The sequence below is a fragment of the Protopterus annectens genome, chromosome 2.part2 (assembly GCF_019279795.1).
Source record: "Protopterus annectens isolate FY-2018-M chromosome 2.part2, PAN1.0, whole genome shotgun sequence".
Classification (NCBI taxonomy): domain Eukaryota; kingdom Metazoa; phylum Chordata; order Ceratodontiformes; family Protopteridae; genus Protopterus; species Protopterus annectens.
In genome coordinates, this window is record NC_056730.1 from 809,236,244 (window position 1) to 809,257,715 (window position 21,472).

A 21,472-nucleotide genomic window follows, 5' to 3' on the forward strand; every position below is an offset into this window, starting at 1 on the left:
TTTAAAATACTGTTAAACAAAAGCTTTCAGATCTTTTATCATTTTTTTCCTCCTAGCTTCCAAACTTCCCAGGAATACCATCTATTCCTGTGGCTTTCCTGTAGATTGGTTATACATCACAAGTTTTATCTCATGTCGTCCTATCCTAACCTTTAGTAATTGAGCCTCATCTACCTTGGCATACTTAGTTCTTCCATAAACATTTCCATTGTTATCCTTTCTTGATTTCCATATTTCTCTGCTTTATGCAGACATTCATAGACTTTCTGAAATATTTCTAATACCTCTACAGGATCTCTTGTTACCATCCTTGTTATAGGCTCCCTAAGCTTAGCGACAGTCCTTTCTACTTTATCTGCGTCGTTGTGCTAAATGGTTGTTGTGAAGTATTGTTACTATCAAAAACAGTTGCTTAACATCAGTCTTTCTAAACTCATGCATGTTATCGAGGTAATCCCTTATTTTCTGCTTAGCATTCTGGAGTTGATCCTCTTCTTGTTCTGTGAGATTTAATACTCCATCTTAATTTTATCCTTATTATACTCCCTAGCTATATTTCTAGGAGAAATTTCTGTCATCTCTAATAGCTCCTGAATAATATCCACTACCCATTCCTTAACTTTCTCTCTTTAACAGATAGGTGGGAAAGCACCAGTGTCTCATTTTTATTTCATTTCCCTGTGTTTTTATTTTAGGTGTTATTGGCGCATGATCTGAAATGGTTATTGGGTGCATATCAAGACCTTCAATTAAATGCACATGTTCCTGTTAAATGTAAAATCTGTCTAGCCTAGCCCAATTTTTATTTCTTGAGAAATATGTAAATTCACACCAAACTCCTATTACTGAATTCACATCTTCTGTGCCAAATATTTTCATAAATTTCTTCAAAAATCTGCCCTTCTTTTTTATACTTTTCCTCCTTTGAACCCAGACACATCTTCACTGTTGCAAATCACATTCCATTCTCCACCTATAAATAATATTCCTTGCTGAAAAGTGATTATTTCTCAGAATTTTCTTAAACTCCATTATCGCAGTTTTAGGTGGAATACAAGTACATGCCATTGTAATCCCCCTTCCTTGACAGTAGTCCCTTAGCACAACAAATCTGCCATTATTATCTTTTTTATCCTCTTCTGTCTCTATTGGAGCTCTTCTTGCAGTTAATGTAAGTATTCCTCTTTTCTTTTGTCCCAGGTATTCCGCTGAATAACCATCCTGAAAACCTTCCTTTATCAAATTCACATGTTTAGTTCTAAGTGGGTCTCCTGTAACACAGCTGTTTGGACTCTGCTGCGTTTTTTAATATAATTCACTATGCTTTCCTTTTTAGCTTTATCTGAGAGACCATTGACATTTAAAGACATTACAGGAACCATCATTGCATTATAAAGTTATTATTCCCATCTTTTTTGTGTAACACCTTTTTTGTTAAATGTCTAGTTCCAGCTTTTGTGTTGCATGCATACACTGTTTGACAGGTTGAACTTTTGTACAGTTGTTTCTTGACATATCCATTTGAGTCTATGTCACGTATTACAAAACTTTTTATTTTTTTTGAAAGCCCTCAAACAGAAAAAACAAACACACCCCAGCACCCCCCCTAAATGGGTCTACTTGATATAATCGAAAATCCACTTATCCAAAACACTAAAATTCAAGACAGCATTGCCAAAACCTGTGTTCAGTGAACACTGATCACCAAACAGGAGCTCCAGGAAACAAACTCCTTGGCTACCATGGTGAACTTTGCCCATTTCACCACTGTAGTGCGATCTTAGAGTTGGTATATTTAGCTGGGGGGGTGTGAGGGTGAAGCCCCCCACATGGGTAGGTTTAATTTACTTTGTTTTTTTGTGGAGCAGAGTAAGCTGTTTGTTTCCCAGAGTTCCTGTTCGGTGATCCGAGCGTTCATTGAATAAAGGTTTTGGCAATGTCTTCTAAACATTTTGCTTCAGGTAAGTGGCTTTTCGATTATATCAAGTAGACCCCCTAAAACCTATTAATACTAACATACAAAACTATGTACATCTTCACGTACTGAAGTTTTACCCTCCTAATAGGAACAAAAGTCCCAAACTGACAGCCACACTCATAGACTTGAGTTAACATAAAAGAAAGGTTAAACATGCTAAGACACATGGTGCAGCTTGTGCTTCTACTAATTGCTGATTGGTTTTGTCTTTTCTTTATAGCTGTCCCAACTGAAAGAAACCCTGAATGCTTTCAGACAGCATCATCTATTAGCCAATTTCTCTTCTCAGTTTTTCTTTAGCCAGTCACTCTGCACCTGACTGTAGCCAGTTTCTCTTTATCATATTGTCTCCATGGATACACGAGAACCAGACAGCCAGTTTCTGTGTATTGGATTGTTTTAGACCAGCTGCAGAATTGCTACTGAGCATACATGTTTTTGGTAGAAACAAGCCGCATAATATTCAATTTTCTTTTTTCATTTACTTGCTTACTCTTAAAAATTGTTACTAAATCAACCTAAGGTCCTTAATCCAATCATTTCACTATGCAAGAATGAGACAAAGCACATTTATTTTTCTTTTAACCATGCTTTTTTTTCATTGCTTTGCCTACATTTCTTAAAACTGAACAAGAAGAAAGAGAGAAGGGTGAAAGAAAAGAAAAAAAGCATGTTTACAATGAAGTATAGAGGGTGTTGGTGAAAATGTTAAAGAGGAGGGGACCAAGGATAGAGCCTTTTGTGGTACACTGGTCGTGACTGTGAGGGAAGGAGAGAGCTTTGAGTACCATTTTACTGACTGATACCTATTGTACAGAAGGGTGGGCTGAGAGAGATCTAGTGAAGACAATTTAAGTAGGAGCTTGCCATGACAAACTGTGTCAAAAGCTTTAGACAAGTCTACAAATAAGGAAGACAAGAGTTTGACATTATCTCTAGCTTTGACGATATATGTAGGTTAGAAGGACAATGTTAGTACTACAGGAAGGACAGAAGCCATGTTTGTAAGGGGATAGGAGTACTTCCTGCAGGAGATGGCCTAAAATTGTTTTTTAATGCATTTTCAAGTATTTAGGCAGTCAGAAGAAGAAGGAAACCACACTCACTACAATTCCAGTCTCACATAGACCTACCACGACAGCAAACCAAACACATAAACACACAAAGACATACTCGGAGGCTCTAAATAAAAATCTGCCTCAGCAGCAGAGACCTCCAAAGCTGACACCCAAACAACCGCTACCCCAAAACAAAACACGTGCAACACATAGCTCACAAAGCCAGTGTGCCGTACAGTCACAGCCCTTAAGGCTAAACACACCTGATACACTTGTAATAGGTGACTCTATCGTCAGGCACACTGACGTCCCGCTCACCAGGCTGAACAAGGATAAGGTCACAGTGAGCTGCCTGTCGGGCGCTAGGATCCGCCACATAACACAAGCACTCAGGTCACTCCAAGGCAAGTACAAATATGACTCAGTCATTGTCCATGCTGGTGTGAATGACCTGAGATGTACCTCTCTGTACTACATGAAAAGAGACATAGAGGAGCTCTCTGAGCATGTAGCCCAGGCCGGTATGACCCTAACCTTGAGTAGCATCTTACCCTCACCAAGAATGATGTCACAATATGAAGACAAGATGATCAATTTCAACAATTGGCTTAAGTATTGGTGTCATTCAAAGGGGATCCAATGCCTGTCAGCTTGGGATGACATGGTCGACAAGCCAAATGATTCACTAGGGACGGCTTGCACCTGTCACCCCTGGGCTTTTGGATATTAGCAAAAGCTCTTGCTACCCCCATAGTGCCTTTTTTAGGCAAAGCTCAAAAGACAAACCCACCTCCATAGGTATCACAGGGGATAAGAAACTAAGAGTAATGCTACTCAACGCCAGAAGTCTAAACCTCAAGATGCACGCACTCTAAACTCTCCTTAGCGAGAACATTGATATCTGTGCAGTAAAAGAAACCTGGTTCAAGGCTCCCGAGAGCACCCCAGCACTACCAGGTTATACCTCATACCATGCGTTTCGGCACCAAAACTTGGACCGAACCACAAAAGGAGGGGGGAGTATCAATATTCGTCAAAGATACCCACACCTCCAGGTTGGTGGCACAGCACGAAGCATCAGAGACTATCCATGTGCAACTAACAGTGGGTAAAACTGCCTTCCAGTTTATAGCTTGCTACAGACCACCCTCCCAAACCCAGGAACCCCACTCGGCCTTCCTGAGAATACTGGAAAATATGAAGGTCTCTCCAAACACCATTATATTGGGCGACTTCAACTACCCAAACATAGACTGGGAGCATTACTCTAGCTCCAACACCCTAGCCCAAAGGTTCCTAGAATTTATAAACTCAAATGCTATGGAACAACTTGTTACCACTTCCACAAGAGGGGAAAGCATACTGGACCTGATCATCACCAACATGGGGACTCTATGCTCGAGACCAGAAGTATATCCCTCACTGGTAAGATCAGACCATAAACTAATCTCACTGGATATTCACATCCCGACCCCACCCCCTGCCCAGAAAACCACAGTGAAAAACTTCTCTAAAGCAAATTTCACACTCCTCAAAACCAAGGTGGAATCCTTCAAAGCCCCTGGGCCTGTGGAAAATATGGCCCAGACCGCAGAATCCTTTATAAACGCATTCTATGAACATCTTCAGAAATGCATGGATCATGCAATCCCAAATAAAACCAATCCTCCAAAGGCAGACGTCCTGTCTGGTGGACCCCAGCCATAAACAAACTATACAATAGAAGGAGGAAGCTACTACATGATAGAGCAAAATCCCAAAAAGGGAAGACATCTCTGATCAGTATTAGCAAAAAACTACGGGCACTCATAAAATCGTCTAAGGCCAGCTTCGAGAGAAAAATTGCACAGGACACTAAGGATAATCACAAGGCTTTCTTTAGTTATGTTAGGAACCTGGGTGGGAATTCCCAGATATGCTCAGAATTAGTCCACAATGACAAAAAATACACCAAACCCACAGACATTGCCAACATCCTAGCTGACAGGTTCAGCGCAAACTCCCCCCCCCCCTTCCCACCAAAAGGGCAAATAGCTATCCCAGCAGAGTGCTGCCCCCCTGACATCTCAGATGCTCAGGTAAGAGCGCCCTCTCCAAAGCAAAAAACAGCATCAATGGGACCAGACTGTGTCCTGGGCTGCGTCCTACATGAACTCCAAGAAGAGTTAAACCCAATCATAAAATTACTGTTCAATCTCAGCCTTACTACAGGATATGTACCCAAAGAGTGGCGTACAGCAACAGTGGTCCCTCTACACAAAGGTGGTGCCTCAACGGATCCTGGAAACTATCGCCCCATAAGCCTGACTAGCTTGGTCTGCAAAGCTATGGAAAGGATCATCATGGACCTCATAAATAAAGATATTGGGGACCTACAGTCACTGGATCCTACCCAGTTCGGCTTTGTTAAGGGCAGATCCTGCCTCTTAAACCTGGTCGATTTCTTTGAAACAGTCACCAAGGCCATTGACGAGGGGAAGGTGGTCCACACAGCCTACCTGGACCTCGCAAAAGCCCCACTCGGGCATTATAGATAAGCTCACCAGCTTAAATATAAACCCCTATGTCACTAGATGGGTTGCAAACTGGCTCAAGGACAGAACCCACATAGTTAGAATTGCTGGAGCCATGTCAGACTCCAAACCAGTTACAAGTGGCTTCCCACAAGGCTCAGTCCTGGGACCTCTCTTGTTCGGTATATATTTCTCGGAGGTACAGGCCAACACGGAAGGACTGTGGCTGACCAAGTTCGCAGATGACTGCAAACTGGGCGCCATAATCGACTCTCCAGCCAACACAAGCATCCTCCAAAAGGGCCTCATAGAAACAGACAAATGGTGCCAGAGCCATGGCCTCAAGCTAAACACCAAAAAGTGTATAGTCATCTCCTTTGGCAAAAACAAAGTGCCCACAAATTACCACATAGGTGGTACTCCATTAAGTACAGAAGAAGTAATTAGGGACCTGGGGACCCAAGTTGATAGCAATCTCTCATTTGACAACCACGTGGCCAAAGTGGTTAGAAAAACATTTTATATAGCCCACCTAATCATGAAGGGATTCACATCTAGATCAGGGGAGGTCATCATGCCTCTTTACTCATCCCTCATCAGGCCCATAATTGAGTACAATGCCCCTTTTGGGATGTACCTTACCAGACACCTGCAGCAACTGGAAAGACCCCAAAAGTACCTCACCAAGAGGATCAAAGGGCTCAAACAGATGCCATATGCTGCCTGGTTAAAGAAACTCCAGCTCTACTCAGTGGCATACCGCCTGCTCAGAGGTGATTTGTGCCTGACGTATAAAGCCATGTCCAACCCGGAATTAATGGACATGCTACACCTCAGAAAATCCAAATCACATCGAGCTACGTGCTCGAGAGACTTGAACCTCAGCACTGAAATAAATAGGACATGCTGGAGGGACAGATTCATAACCCAGAGGCTCCCTTCACTCTGGAATAAAATCCCAGTCCAGGTTAGGCAGAGTCCCTCATTGACTCTCTTCAAGAGGAATCTTGATGAGTGGATGGGAGATCGTAGGTTTACCCCGGGTATCACTTCTGTGTCTCTGTTAGACAGAGGCACAGTATACTAACCTCGAAAAAGGGCATAGCAAAATTAATTTAAAATGGGTGGCGAAAGCCAAACACACTCTGGCTAGGCTTATAAATGCCCTAGGGCAGATAGCCTAGTATGAACCTATGAACCTAAACTTGGAAAGGTTACATGTTGTTTTATAAATATGCTGTTTAACTGGATGTGTGAGATGTCTACTTGTATAGATTGGGAGATGGTAACTGAGCGATTCTGACATTGTACCAGTGGTGGAGTATTTCTTGGGGTCTGAAACTGGGATGCAGTCCAGTAGAGAATTTTTTGCCATGCTGTAATGTGTCGGGCTATTTATTAGTTGTATGAAACCATACAAGTTCATGCTAGATGTAGGGAAATTAGAGTTTATTCATGTCACCTAGTAATATTGTTTCTTGTGGAAATGTTATGGATATCCAATATAGGATATATTCCATTATAGCTGTAGAGGACAGTAATACATATTTGTTTATTTTGAGGAAAGCAATAGGAAGGTCGCTGAACTGAATTTTATTGCTGGTTTGCTGTAAGGGGAAATGTAGGTGTTGGGAAATATTAAAGCACCACCTTTCCTCTTTATACCATCGTTATGGATGATGATATAGCCAGGAGGTACAACATCGGAGTCATTTATGCGGGGTTTAAGCCAAGTTTCAGTTACAGCAAGAACATCAGGCTTATGTTAGGAAATCCAGGCATGTAGTTAAGCAGTTATATTCCTTGTACGTCTAACATTTGTTGCAACAAAAATGAGATCACCAGAGTTGGTGGTTGACTGCTTTTTGGTTTCAGAAGTGTGTGGGAGAGAATTATCCTTGTGTTCATTGTGATAGTTGGGGCAATGATTAGGGTATATATCTCCTCCTAGAAGGATTTTAGTATATTGAGGAATTACGCATACTTGTTTTTTGGAGAGGATTCTTGCACTTAATTTTGTTTTGGTTTGAGTTGATGTGCAATTAATCAGCCTATATTTGAAGTAAAGATGAGGGACATTATAAAATAGGTTTGGTGCAGTGTTTGGAGAGTGTAAAGAGGAAGAGAAATGTTGCAAGATGATATTGAGTCATGGTAGGATTAAATATTGCACAGTAGGAGGAGAACAATAGAGGATAAGCTGAAGAGTAGTATAATTAAGTGCATGTATCTATATTTTATAGATGTCATGTAGTTGGGAAGAAGCAACGAAGAAGGAAACAAGAAGTTGGTGGGCAATAGGAGATTCAGTGATGGTGGATTCTGAGAGCTGGAAGAGGATAGGTAAGGAGAAGTGTTTTCCATAAAAGGGAGCAGTAGGTAGTCTTGGTATCTTCATTGGAATGTAAGGAATAGAGTGGTATTAAAGGCTAGAGTATAAAGATGTAGTCAAAATAAGAAGAAATGAAGGTTTATTTGGGAAGAGAAGAAGATGCTGTGCAAAATAGATGGGTACTATTTGGGAGCGTTGTGATTATACATGTATATAATGCAAAGCAGTATGGAAGGGAGAAAGATAGTTGGGAATGGGGTTGAAAATGAATAGAGAGAGAGAAGTAGGAAATGTATGTATAGAACTAGCAAGGGCAGTTTGGGGATGGTTTTGGAGTAAGAGTCACAAGTGAAATATGTATGTAGGATATATAATTCTAGAGTAAGAAGGAGGTAGGGGAGTGAAGCTGAGCATAATGGGCTTCCTATCTTTAGTCAATTTGTAAATGAGAGCAATCAGTTTATAACCATAACAAAGCAATTAACAAAGAAATGCAAGTAAAGCAGATTGTTGGTCATTTCCTGAGACTAAATAACTGGCATATGAAGTACAGCCTACTGGTCAAGCAAAAGAGATAGTGACCAACTTAGTAAGAGGTCCTTAAAGTGCATGGACTATTACACAGATGTTCAGTCACAGAGCAGGCATGTATTTAACCGATTAAAGTTGATACGTAGCAAGGTTCTTTAAATGCACTTAACATTAAACAATGACAAAATTCTCAGTAAACTTGTAGGTGTAGGGCCCTGTGGCAGAGCTCCTGCAATATTGAGGTCAGATGTAGTGACCACAGGCTGTTAAACAATGACAAAATTCACAATAAGCTTGTAGGTTTAGGGCCTTGTGGCAGAGCTCCTGCAGTATCAAGGTCAGATTTAGTCACCGCAGGCTGTTAAATAATGACAGAATTCTCAATAAGTTTGTAGATTTAGGGCTTTGTGGCATAGTTCTTGCAGTATTGAGGTCTGATGTAGTGACCACAGGTTCTGCTCTATGAAGGAAGATAGTGACTCTGTGACCAGTATGCAAGTATAAGCAGATTATCCTTGCCTGTCATAGGTAAATAAATGCATCAAAAGATGTCTGGCTGTACTACTAAAGCAGGATAATAAATACACAGCTTTATTGTAATTACCACAGCACAGGTTCAAACATAGCAGATCTATTCTCATCTAATGTAGATGTCTAGATTTCAATGAATCGGTCAGCTTCACATTAGGTGGGGGTCTTTCAGTAGCGACAGTCTGCATCAACTTTACAAAAGCTGTTCATACATTGCCACATGTTGGTATTAACAGCAAGCCAATTTCCTTTGGAAAAAGGCTAGATAAAATTTGCAAAACAAATCCACTCTGCATGCAAGAAATGAGACACACTTTTAGACTTCAGTTTTTGAATGTACACTGTTTCACATAATCACAGGAAAGTTTTGCCTGGGATTCAATTCAGCTCCCTGTTGAAGTGTCTGCACTTAAAATGCCAAGTGCTGACAAACTGAAAAAAAAAACTCGCCAAAAATCCAGGAAAAGAATAAATCATGAAGATCACTCTTCTCCTTTAAACTTCTTTTTTTGTCCCCCCCCCCCCCAAACTTCTGTATATCAGCTCCAAGATTGCCATCCCTTGGAAAAAAGGAAATATTCCATGAAATGGCTATCTTTGACGCCATATATATGTAAGTCAGTCTTTTGACTTTTCAGTCTCCGTGTTTTGGCGCTGTAGTGGGTCCTGGCATTCCAAATGGTTATCATTCAAATCATTTCATTGTGAAATACAATGTATCACCCTACGTTTTGACATTTATGTAAGTACAAAAACACATCACCATAGACATTTGTTTATTACTTATCTTAATAAAACAAGGAAAAGGACTAGACTGTTCGTATAAACTGGACAATTATTGTGGAACATACTACCAACTGTTACATGAAAATATCCCTCCTTAGAAGTATTTAAGAAAAAAATAGATTACTAGATAGGAAGTAATGTATAGGAAACAAATATTTTGTACTGTTTGTTCCATTTGCTGGAAAGGCTCACCCAGACTGTGCTACACTGTCAGGGAAAGGTTAGTTTGCTTTTTATTTGTTGTATTTTGTATTATTTTATTGCCTTTTTCTATTTTGCATACTGTGATTTGTTTTCTTTACACTGTGTTTTGCTTGTATTCTGCTTTTAGCTGATACCTCTCAACCTGAAAACATCAAAAATCTGGACAAGGCCCATGAAAAATAGGTACAAATCTGTATGCTGATTAACATAAAATTTGCATACATAATTACGTAACCCCGCCCAGTCCAATGGAATTGTGGGATATCAACTTTCAAACGCAAACTGAAGAACAGATAACCAAAGTATGGCACCAGAGTACTCCTCCAGCCATTTCAATGTCCCATTATCTGGCTATTTCACCCCATTCACCATAAACACTAATGTGCATACTGCTTTACTTCAGCAGTTATTATTTGGATTTGATTTTTACATTTTATAGCACAATGCACAAACACTGATAAACACCAGCTAAACAAACCAGTACTGCCTCACAATGAAAACAGACTTAGCATTAAAACTTCTCTGCCCTTGAAACTCACATTCATTGAAACAGCATTGGAACCCACGTGGCCACACCACATACAAAGAAAATGCATCTGGCCTGTGGTGGATAAAGATTACCTCTCTAGGCTGTTTTCAAATCATAGGCCCCTTGCATACAAAACAAGAACCATACACATGTTCTTTGATACACCTTCCTGAAATTATATTCCTTGTAAAATACAGCAGACTTGTTAGACTTAGAGCACATTTTAAATGTGTTAACAAAACCACACTAAGAAAGAAAACTGTTGTACCACGTCCAAAAACCAGTGACACCTGTTCCAGATGAAAGTCTGTAATTCCACAGCGAAATGTATTGTTTGAACATTTTTCCAGTAGGCAATGAAACAAAATGCATGAACCAATAATGACAAAACTGCCCAATTCAGAACATTTCCATCGTAGTGAATTCAATCCTTCACTAATTTGCCACAAAAATGAGGAACAGAACAAAAATATGAGGCAGAAGATCTAAAAGTTTTTCAGATGTGGTGGTGGTTAGGGAGTTTAAGGTCTTGTTACATGTATGCAAGATACAGGGTTTGAGCCTACCTCTAGCCACCAGATATATTGACTAGGGGCATTGCACACACACACACACACACACACACACACACACACACACACACACACCGCTTTCCCCTGCACACACCACTTCCCCCTGTGGATAAAACCAGCTATGTGCTGATATATATACCACCTTCTCTTTCCTTGCACAGGATCATTGAATAGCCATCATTTTTGCTGACATATATAGCATCTTCTCTTGCCTTGCACAAGATCATTGAATAGCCACCATTTGTCTTTCAGGTCATTTCTAGTAAAACAGTACAGAAATATCTTGATAAATATTGTGCTTTCCCATCAGCCACTCTTGCATAGTATTTTTCCCAGTCTATTCAAATTTAGAACTCTGTTAACCTTTTCAATCGCCACTAAAAAAGTTCCACACAGTTTTAAACGCATCGTACTCCTTCCTCTGGCAAAGGTCTCAAACTCGATTTCTGCTAATGCTGTTAGACTTATTTTAACTCTCTGCCCCCTCATTAAAATTCTTGTAAAGATTGTTTATGACTACATCACAAAATGTGACATTCACAATACTAGGCATCATAGACTTCATCCTAATTACAGTACCAACACAGTCATCTGCTCAGTCACAGATCACATATACTTCAGCATGGAGTAAGATAAGTCACAGGGGCTACAGTCATAAATGTTAGGAAAGCCTTTGACACTGTGCACCATACTCCTCTCCTACAGAAACTTAGCAATACTGGTTTCTAACCTGAAGTTATCTAGTGGTTTGACAATTATCTCCTAAACTATTCTCTCGATTTGGACCTAACAATTATCTCACTTTTGTAACAGCCAGCAAAGTTGTACCACAAGGTTATGTACTAGATCCACACACACACACACATCCTGGAACAGAACGGCAGCTACATGAAAAGTGCAGTCCCCAAAACGGAATGGCAGCTAAATGAAAAGTGGAATCCCCAAAATGGAATGGCAGCTAAATGAAAAGTGCAATCCCGAGAACAGAATGGAAGCTAAATGAAAAGTGCACTCCCCAGGACGGAACGGCAGCTAAACGAAAAGTGCAATCCCCAGAATGGAACAACAGCTGAAACAGTAGCTAATAAGAAAATGTCTCAGTATGGCAAATGACATGCTCCTAAAAAACAGTTCACTCACAGCAGCTAAATAAAAAGTGCAATCCCCAGAATAGCAGTTAAACAAAAAGTGCAATCCCCAGAATGGCAGCTAAATAAAAAGTACAATCCCCAGAACGGCAGCTGAAACAGTGCAATCCCAGCTGGCCAACATGCTCTCTGCTGAAACAGTAGCTAATAAGAAAATGTCTCAGTATGGCAAATTAAATGCTCCTAAAAACAGTTCACAGCAGAATAAAATATGGCCAACATAGCTCATAAGAAAATTTCTCAGTGCAAAATACAGCCGGTATATTACCACATGCTCTCGTCTGCTAAAACAGTCTCAGAAGTGCGGCTGCCACGAATGGAAAAAGTCTCTCAGGATAATAAGAAATGGCAACGTGACATCTCAGTGCAAAAAATAGCTCCCTGCAGTTCATTGCACGCCGAACGTCTGTGAAGCACCATTCTTTTGTTTCCATTGCTGCTTGGCTGAAGCAGCTGACCGGAAATGCATGTAGGTGAGCTCTTGAGCTAAATTCCGGCAGGCTGTTTCATGGAGCTGATGTCATCGTGCACTTGATGACATCAGCTCAAACAGCCACAAAAAAAACATTTAAAAAGCCGGGAAATTCGGAAATTAAAGGGTGCCACTCTGGAATCGTGGCACCCTATTATTTGGGCCCCAAAACTCTGTAAAAACCAAGTAATTCGGTACGGCTGGGGGTATGTTTTAACTGCATATTAAAACTTGAAAAGAGACCACTGCTCTGTCTCTTATGAGTCAAACAGAAATTAGAACAGGTCAATTAAGGAGTCACACATAAGTTAGAACAGGTCGATTGAGGTTGCTCATCTGTGAACTGAGGGGGTGGAGCTAGGAACTAAACCTTCTATTTAAGGAGTGATATAAAACATTTCATAGCTTTAGTGGAAAGTCTCACCCAGACTCTGCTACAGTTTGCTGTAAGGGAAAGTGTAGTTAGCTTTTTATTTGTTGTATTTTGTATTACTTTATTGCCTTTTTTCTATTTTGTATACTGTGATTTTTTTTTCTTTACACTGTGTTTTACTTGTATACTGCTTTTAACTGCATATTAAAACTTGAAAAGAGACCACAGCTCTGTCTCTTGTGTGTCAGACAAAAAGTTTTCCCACCATCCCAACCGGTTACTCATCCTCATCCTCATTTTCTTTCGGCTGTTCCCGTTAGGGGTGGCCACAGTGGATCATCTGTTTCCATTTCTTCCTGTCCTCTGCATCTTGCTCTGTCACACCAACCACCTGCATGTCCTCTCTCACCACATCTATAAACCTTATCTTAGGCCTTCCTCTTTTCCTATTACCTGTTAGTTTCATCCTTACCATCTTTTTCCCAATATAATCAGCAGCTTTCCTCAGTACATGTCCAAACCAACGTAATCTTGCCTCTTTGGCTTTGTCTCCAAACCTTCCAACCTGGGCTGACCCTCTAATATACTTATTCCTAATCCTGTCCACCCTCGTCACACCCAGTGCAAATCTTAACATCTTTAACTCTGCCACATCCAGCTCAAACTCCTGCCTTTTTGTCAATACCACTGTCTCCAACCCATATAACATGGCTGGTCTCACTACCCTCTTCTGTACCTTCCCTTTCACTGTTACTAGTACTTGTCTGTCACATATCACTCCTGACACTCTTCTCCACCCTCTCCATCCTGCCTGTACTCTCTTCTTCACCTCTCTTCCACACTCACCATTACTCTGAACTATTGATCCCAAGTATTTAAACTCATCCACCTTCGCCACCTCTACTCCTTGCATCCTCACCATTCCTCTGTCCTCCCTCTCATTCACACACATATATTCTGTCTTAGTCCTGCTGACCTTCATTCCTCTTCTCTCTAGAGCATATCTCCATCGCTCCAAGGTCTCCTCCACCTGTTCCCTAATCTCACTACAGATCACAATGTAATCTGCAAACATCATAGTCCACAGGGACTCCAGTCTGATCTTGTCTGTCAACCTGTCCATCACCATTGCAAATAAGAAAGGGCTCAGAGCTGATCCTTGATGTAACCCCACCTTCACCTTAAACGCATCTGTCACTCCCACCACACACTTCGCTGTCACACTACCCTCGTACATATCATGTACCACTCTTACATACTTCTCTGACACTCCCGACTTCCTCATACAGTACCACAACTCCTCTCTAGGCACCCTGTCATATGCTTTCTCTAAGTTTACAAAAACACAATGCAAATCCTTCTGACCTTCTCTGTACTTCTCCATCAACACTCTCAGAGCAAACATCGCATCTGTAGTGCTCTTTCCCGGCATGAAACCATACTGCTGATAACTAATCATCACGTCCCTTCTTAACCTAACTTCCACTGCTCTTTCCCATAACTTCATGCTGTGACTGATCAATTTAATCTCTCTGCAATTACTACAGGTCTGCACATCACTCTTATTCTTAAAAATCAATACCAAAACACTTTTTCTCCATTCCTCAGGCATCCTCTCACTTTCCAAGATTTCATTAAACAATCTGGTTAAAAACTCCACTGCCATTTCACCTAAACACCTCCATGCTTCCACAGGTATATCATCTGGACCAACAGCCTTTCCATTCTTCATCCTCTTCATAGCTATCCTTACTTCCTCCTTGCCAATCCATTGTACTTCATGATTCACTATCCCCACATCATCCAACCTTCTCTCCCTCTCGTACTCTTCATTCATCAACCCCTCAAAATACTATTTCCATCTCCTCAACACACACTCCTCGCTTGTGAGTATGTTTCCCTCATTATCCTTTATCACCTTTCCCTGCTGCACATCTTTCCTAGCTCAGTCCCTCTATTTAGCCAATCGTTACGGGTCCTTTTCTCCCTCCTTAGTGTCCAACCTTTCATACAACTCTTCATATGCCTTATCCTTAGCCACCTCTTTCTTTGCCATGCACCTCATTTCCTTATACTCCTGTCTACTTTCTTCATCTCTCTGACAATTCCACTTCTTCTTTGCCAACCTCTTTCTCTGTATACTCTCCTGTACTTCCTCATTCCACCACCATATCTCCTTGTTGTCCCTCCTCTGTCCAGATGTCATACCAAGCACATTTCTAGCTGTCTCCCTTACTAGCTCTGCTGTAGTTACCTAGCTATTTGGTAACTCTTCACTGCCACCCAGTGCCTGTCTTAACTCATCCCTGAACTCCACCTTACAATTACCCTTTTTCAATTTCCACTATTTGATCCTTAGTGCTACCGTCACACTCCTCCACTTCTTGATCACCAATGTCATCCTACAAACCACCATCCTATGCTACCTAACTACACTTTCCCCAGTCACAACTTTACAGTCTCCAATCTCCTTCAAACTGGCCCTCCTACATAAGATGTAATCCACCTGTGTGCATCTTCCTCCACTCTTGTATGTCTCCCTATGCTCCTCCCTCTTGTTGAAATACATATTCACCACAGCCATGTCCATCCTTTTCACAAAATCCACTACCATCTGATCTTCTGCATTCCTTTGTTTAACACCATACCTACCCCATCACTTCCTCATCCCTTCTGTTCCGTTCACCAACATGCCCATTGAAATCTGCTCCAATCACCACTCTCTCACCCTTGGATACAGTCATCACCACTTCATCCAACTCGCTCCAGAATTTTTCTTTCTCATCCATCGCACACCTAACTTGTGGAGCATATGCACTAACAACATTCATCATTACACCATCAATTTCCAGCTTCATAAACATCACTCTATCCGGCAGTCTTTTCACCTCCAAAACACTCTTAGCATACTGTTCCTTCAGGATAACTCCTATGCCATTTCTCCTCCCATCCACACCATGATAAAACAATTTGAACCCACCTCCGATACACCTAGACTTACTCCCCTTCCATCTGGTCTCTTGCACACACAATATACCAACCTTCCTTCTGTCTATCATATCAGCTAGCTCTCTCCCTTTACCAGTCATACTGCCAACATTCAAAGTTCTGACCCACACTACCACAGTCCTAGCCTTTCTCCTCTCTTCCTGCCTTCGGCCATGCCTTCCGCCTCTTCTCCTCCTTCGGCCAACAGTAGCCCAATTTCCGCCAGCACCCTGTTGGCTAACAGTACTGTTGGCGGTCGTTGTTAACCCGGGCCTCAACCAATCCAGTATGGAAATATTTACTGGTGTCCGCATTAATTTTTTGGGTGGATGCCCTTTCTGACGCAGCCCTCCCCATTTATACGGGCTTGGGACCGGCACAAAGAAATGCACAGGCTTGTGCATCCCCAGTGGCTTGGTTGTGTTTTTGAACACCACTGTCTTTCTGGTTGCCTGCCCCTTATGTTAATTTGACCATATATCTAATTTCCTCTCTGCTTTTACTGGCTGATGTGTGAGTAAGCACAAAATTATCAGTTTGTGAAATCACCCCCTTTAACTATTTAAATTTATTGGCCATCCTACTAAATTCCGTAGTACCAGAATACAAAAGTGACCACCCCCTTTCAGTCTAGCTTGCTGTTTTAAAAATAGTGACTCTCAACTAAAACTTAACCTTTTAGACAGGTGAAACTTATGTTACCTACTTTCACATCTAACTCCTCTAGTGCACACTGCAGTATTTAGGATAAACCATTTTTTTTTCATCTTACCTTTAGGCATCTGTTGCAAGATCACCAGTTATTGGAGAGCCCACATTCTGCCTTTCAGTAGTCATCTTGGGATTAGGGCTTCTGTTTTCCCCTGGTGAGAAAAGGAGTGCAGTTACATTATTTCCTGGTGACTACTGATCACCAGAAAGCTTAATAACTGCTTTATAGGTGGCAGCTTGGAATCTGTGCTTATATTCTGAACCTGGTGAGAGTAGGAGCAGAATGCATTGATTCCTGACTCTTTTTGGTTGGAAAGTGAGTGTCTGTGCTTAACGTACCTGATTGGTCTGGTTGCTGTTCGAGGCATCTGCCAGAAAAAAGCTACAAGCCTGCAGACCCTTGCATCATCTGGGACAAGAATCTGGATCACCAAACAGGCCGTGGCCTGCTTCTCTTCTTGGGATTGGTGCTAACATTTTGTTTCTGGTGAGAGAAGAAGCAAAGGAGTATTGTATCCCAACAGAGTGAAGCTGTGCTGAGACCAGCATTAGTAGTAGCCATTCATACGACTCCCCTCTTTTCATCCTTCTTGACAAACTAATTCTTTAGTTTTCAGTAAGTGCTGCTTCATTTCTTTCTAACTTCAGAATATCTGCCTAAATACTTCATCCTTAAATTTTCAGGGTCTATGTATTAGTTTCCCCTCAAGTGTTTGGCAGTGCTCTGTACAGATTTAGACACCTTGAGTGACATTTTTCCTGTAAAAGGAATGTATGAGGAAAACAGCGCCAGTACTTAGTAATAATGACCATCCCTCCTGGCATGTGTAAAGATAGCTCCCTGTGCTTTCTCCTATTAACCTGGTGAGCTTGGGCATTCTGAGACAGTGTAGCAATTGCCTTATGTATCAAGACAACCCTTTCCTCTTACCTCCCAACAGTCAGACTTGTGAGAGATGCACTTATATATCTAAATTGGAAGCCATACACTCTCAAGCCAAGAACGGAATAGCTGGTCAAGAGGAGAAGGTCAACCCTTGCACCTCTTAAAACAAAGCCAATCAAGGTGACCACTAAAATACAGAAATCCACAGGCAATGTCCCCTGGAATCCAATAATGAAGCACCCACCACATGCAACACGTAGCCCTCTAGAGCACCCGCTATCACAGCTCTAACATAAAAACACAAACCACACACCCACTTTCGTGGGGGCTCTCATTAGAAATCCACCCAAACAGCAGAGGCCTCCAAAGCAGAAATGCACTCAACCACCACAACACAGCACAAACCACAAAACATCGTTCACCTACACAGTGTGCCACTCAACCTTAGCCCCTAAGGCAAAACAGCTTGCCCAAGATATGCTCAGAATTAGTTCAAAATGATGTGAAAATTACTGAACCTACACACATTGCTAACATACTGGCTGACAGGTTCAGTGCAAACTTCTCCCACCCTCCCCCCCAAAAGGAGAGATATCTATTCCAGAGGATTGTAGCCCCCCAAACATCTCCAACGCCCAGGTGAGAACTGCCCTCACTAAGGCAAAAAACACAGCATCCATGGGACCGGATGGTGTCCCCGGCTGTGTGCTTCATGAACTCAACGAGGAATTAAACCCACAGTTAGGACAGCTGTTAATCTTAGCCTCACCTCAGGATACGTACCCAAGGAGTGGCGCACGGCGACTGTGGTCCCACTTCATAAGGGCGGTGCCTCCACAGACCCTGGAAATTACCGCCCCATTAGCTTGACAAGCCTTATCTGCAAAGCCATGGAGAGGATCATAATGGAACTCATAAATAAAGATATAGGGAACTTGCAGACTTTGGATCCAACCCAGTTTGGCTTTGTCAAAGGCAGATCCTGCCTCTTAAACTTGGTTGACTTTTTCGAGACAGTCACCAAGGCCATTGATGAGGGAAAGGCAGTCCATACAGCCTACCTCGACCTGGCAAAGGCCTTCACACAATACCCCACTCAGGTATCATCGAAAAACTCATCAGCTTGAATGTAAACCCATACATCACAAGATGGGTTGCAAACTGGCTAAGTGACAGAACCCACAGGGTCAGAGTTGCTGGAGCCATGTCAGACTCAAAGCCTGTCACAAGTGGTGTCCCACAGGGCTCAGTCCTGGGTCCACTCTTGTTCGGCATCTACTTTTCTGAAGTACAAGCAAACACAGGAGGGTTATGGCTGACAAAGTTTGCAGATGACTGCAAACTGGCCATAGTCGAAAACACATCTGACACAGATATCCTCCAGAAGGGCCTCACAGAAATGGATAACTGGTGCCAGAGCCATGGCCTGAAGTTAAACGCCAAAAATGCATAGTCATACCCTTTGGGAAAAACAAGGTTACCCCTAGCTACCATATAGGTGGCAATCCACTGAGCACAGAAAAAGTCATCAGGGATCTGGGGACCCAAGTTGACAGTAGCCTTTCGTTTGACACTCATGTTGCTAAAGTAGTTAGGAAAACCTTTTATATCGCCCACCTGATCATGAAGGGATTCACATCTAGATCAAGGGAGGTCATCGTCCCCCTGTACTCATCACTCATTAGACCTATGATTGAGTACAATGCCCCGTTCGGAATGTATCTGACCAGACACCTACTGCAGCTTGAAAGGCCCCAAAAGTTCCTCACCAAAAGGATAAAGGGTCTCAAAAATATGTCGTATGCTGCCCGACTGAAAGAACTCCAGCTCTATTCAGTCTCATACCGCTTGCTCAGAGGTGACCTTTGCCTGACATATAAGGCCATGTCAAACCCAGATTTGATGAATATGCTTCACCTCAAAAAATCTAGATCCCTCAGAACCACAAGGGCGGGAGACTTAAACCTTGACACGGTTATAAATAGAACGTGCTGGACGGACAGATTCATCACCCAGAGACTCCCTATGCTATGGAACAAAATCCCGGTACATGTGAGGCAGAGCACCTCGTTGGCCTTGTTCAAGAGGAATCTTGACCAATGGATGGGAGATCGCAGATATACCCCAGGGATTACTTCAGTGTCACTGCTTGACAGAGGCACAGAAAAATGATAGGCATAGTTTTTATTCAAACTAAAGGGGTGGCGAAAGCCACATAACTATGGGCTAGGCTTATAAATGCCCTTGGGCAGATAGCCTAGTATGAACCTATGAACCTATAATCATAGGTGACTCGTTAGTGAGACTCACTGATGTCCCACTCACTAGGTTGACTAAGGAGACGGTAACAGTCAGCTATCTGTCAGGTGCCAGAATCCGACCCATAACACATGCACCCGGGTCACTCCACAACAAGTACAAGTAGGACTCTGTCACTGTCCATGTGGGTGTGAATGACCTGAGACGCATCTCCCTGGACTACATGAAAAGAGACATGGAGGAGCTCTCGGATTATGTGCACAAGCAGGTATGTCCCTAGCCCCGAGCAGCATCCTACTGTCACCCTGAATGATACCGCAGTAGAAGCAGGAAATGATTGACTTCAACAATTGGCTAAGTTTCTGGTGTCATTCTAAGATGATCCAGTATGTATCTGCTTGGGATGACATGATTGACAGACCTCGATGCTTTGCCAGAGATGGCCTGCATCTGTCACCCCTGGGTTTCTGGATACTAGCTAAGGCTCTTGCTACCTCTATAGTGCCTTTTTTAGGTGATGTTCCAGAGACCAAATTACCACCGTAACTGCTATAAATAAATGCAGTCTGAGGGTCATGCTGCTCAAAGCTAGAAGTCTAAATCTCAAGATGCACTTGCTCGAAGCACTCCTCAAAATGGAAAACATCGGCATTTGTGCTATAAAGGAGACCTGGTTTAAAGCAGTAGAAACCACCCCTGCGCTACCAGGCTATAATTCATTCCACACCTTTGGGCCCTAGAACATGGACCAAAGCTCCAAAGGTGGCAGTGTCTCCATATACATAAAGGATATGCACACCTCCAGACTAGTAGCCCAGTATGACGCATCTGAGATTCTTCAGTACAGCTAACATTGAGTAAGATGGCGATTCATGTTGTAGCCTGCTATAGGTCCCCAACCATGTCCCAAGACTCTCACTCCACGTTCCTAAGCGCCCTGGAAAGTATTAGGGTCCAACCCAACACTCTAATACTAGGTGACTTCAGTTACCCCTCCATCAACTGGAAAAACTACTCATGCACCAATACACTGGCCCAACGCTTCCTGGAATTCATCAATTCCAATGCCCTGGACCAGCTCATTCTTACCCCCACTAGAGGAAGCAACATTCTTGACCTGGTTATTACTAACATGGGTAACCGTTGCTTTACACCAATAGTCAATTCCTCCCTGGTTAGATCCAACCACAAACTAATCACCATGGAAATCCACATCTCACCCACACCCCCCGCAAAGTTAACCACCATGAAAAATTTCTCCAAAGCTGACTTTGGACTCCTAAAAACAGAGGTGGCTAACTTCACATCACCCATGTCAGTGGAGAATAGATGCATGACTGCCAAATCATACACCTGCACTGTACAAACATGTACATAAATCCATGGAACTAGCCATACCCAACAGAACCAAGACACACTCCTCCAAAAAAGGAACCCAATCTGGTGGTCACCTGCCATTAATAAACTCTACAACAGAAGGAAGAAACTGTTGCAGAAAAAGGTGACGTCCCAAGACTGGAAAAACTCCCTTATTAGCCTCAACAAAAAGTCGAGATCCCTCATCAAAACCTCTCAAGCCAGCTATGAAGGCAGAATTGCGG

The 21,472-nt window shown here is 42.2% G+C and overlaps 1 protein-coding gene across 1 annotated transcript in view; it reads left to right on the forward strand.

Annotated features, from left to right (window-relative positions):
- RASA1 (RAS p21 protein activator 1) overlaps window positions 1–21,472 on the forward strand; it is a 3,076,403-nt gene that overhangs the window by 2,372,639 nt on the left and 682,292 nt on the right. The window lies entirely within an intron of this gene.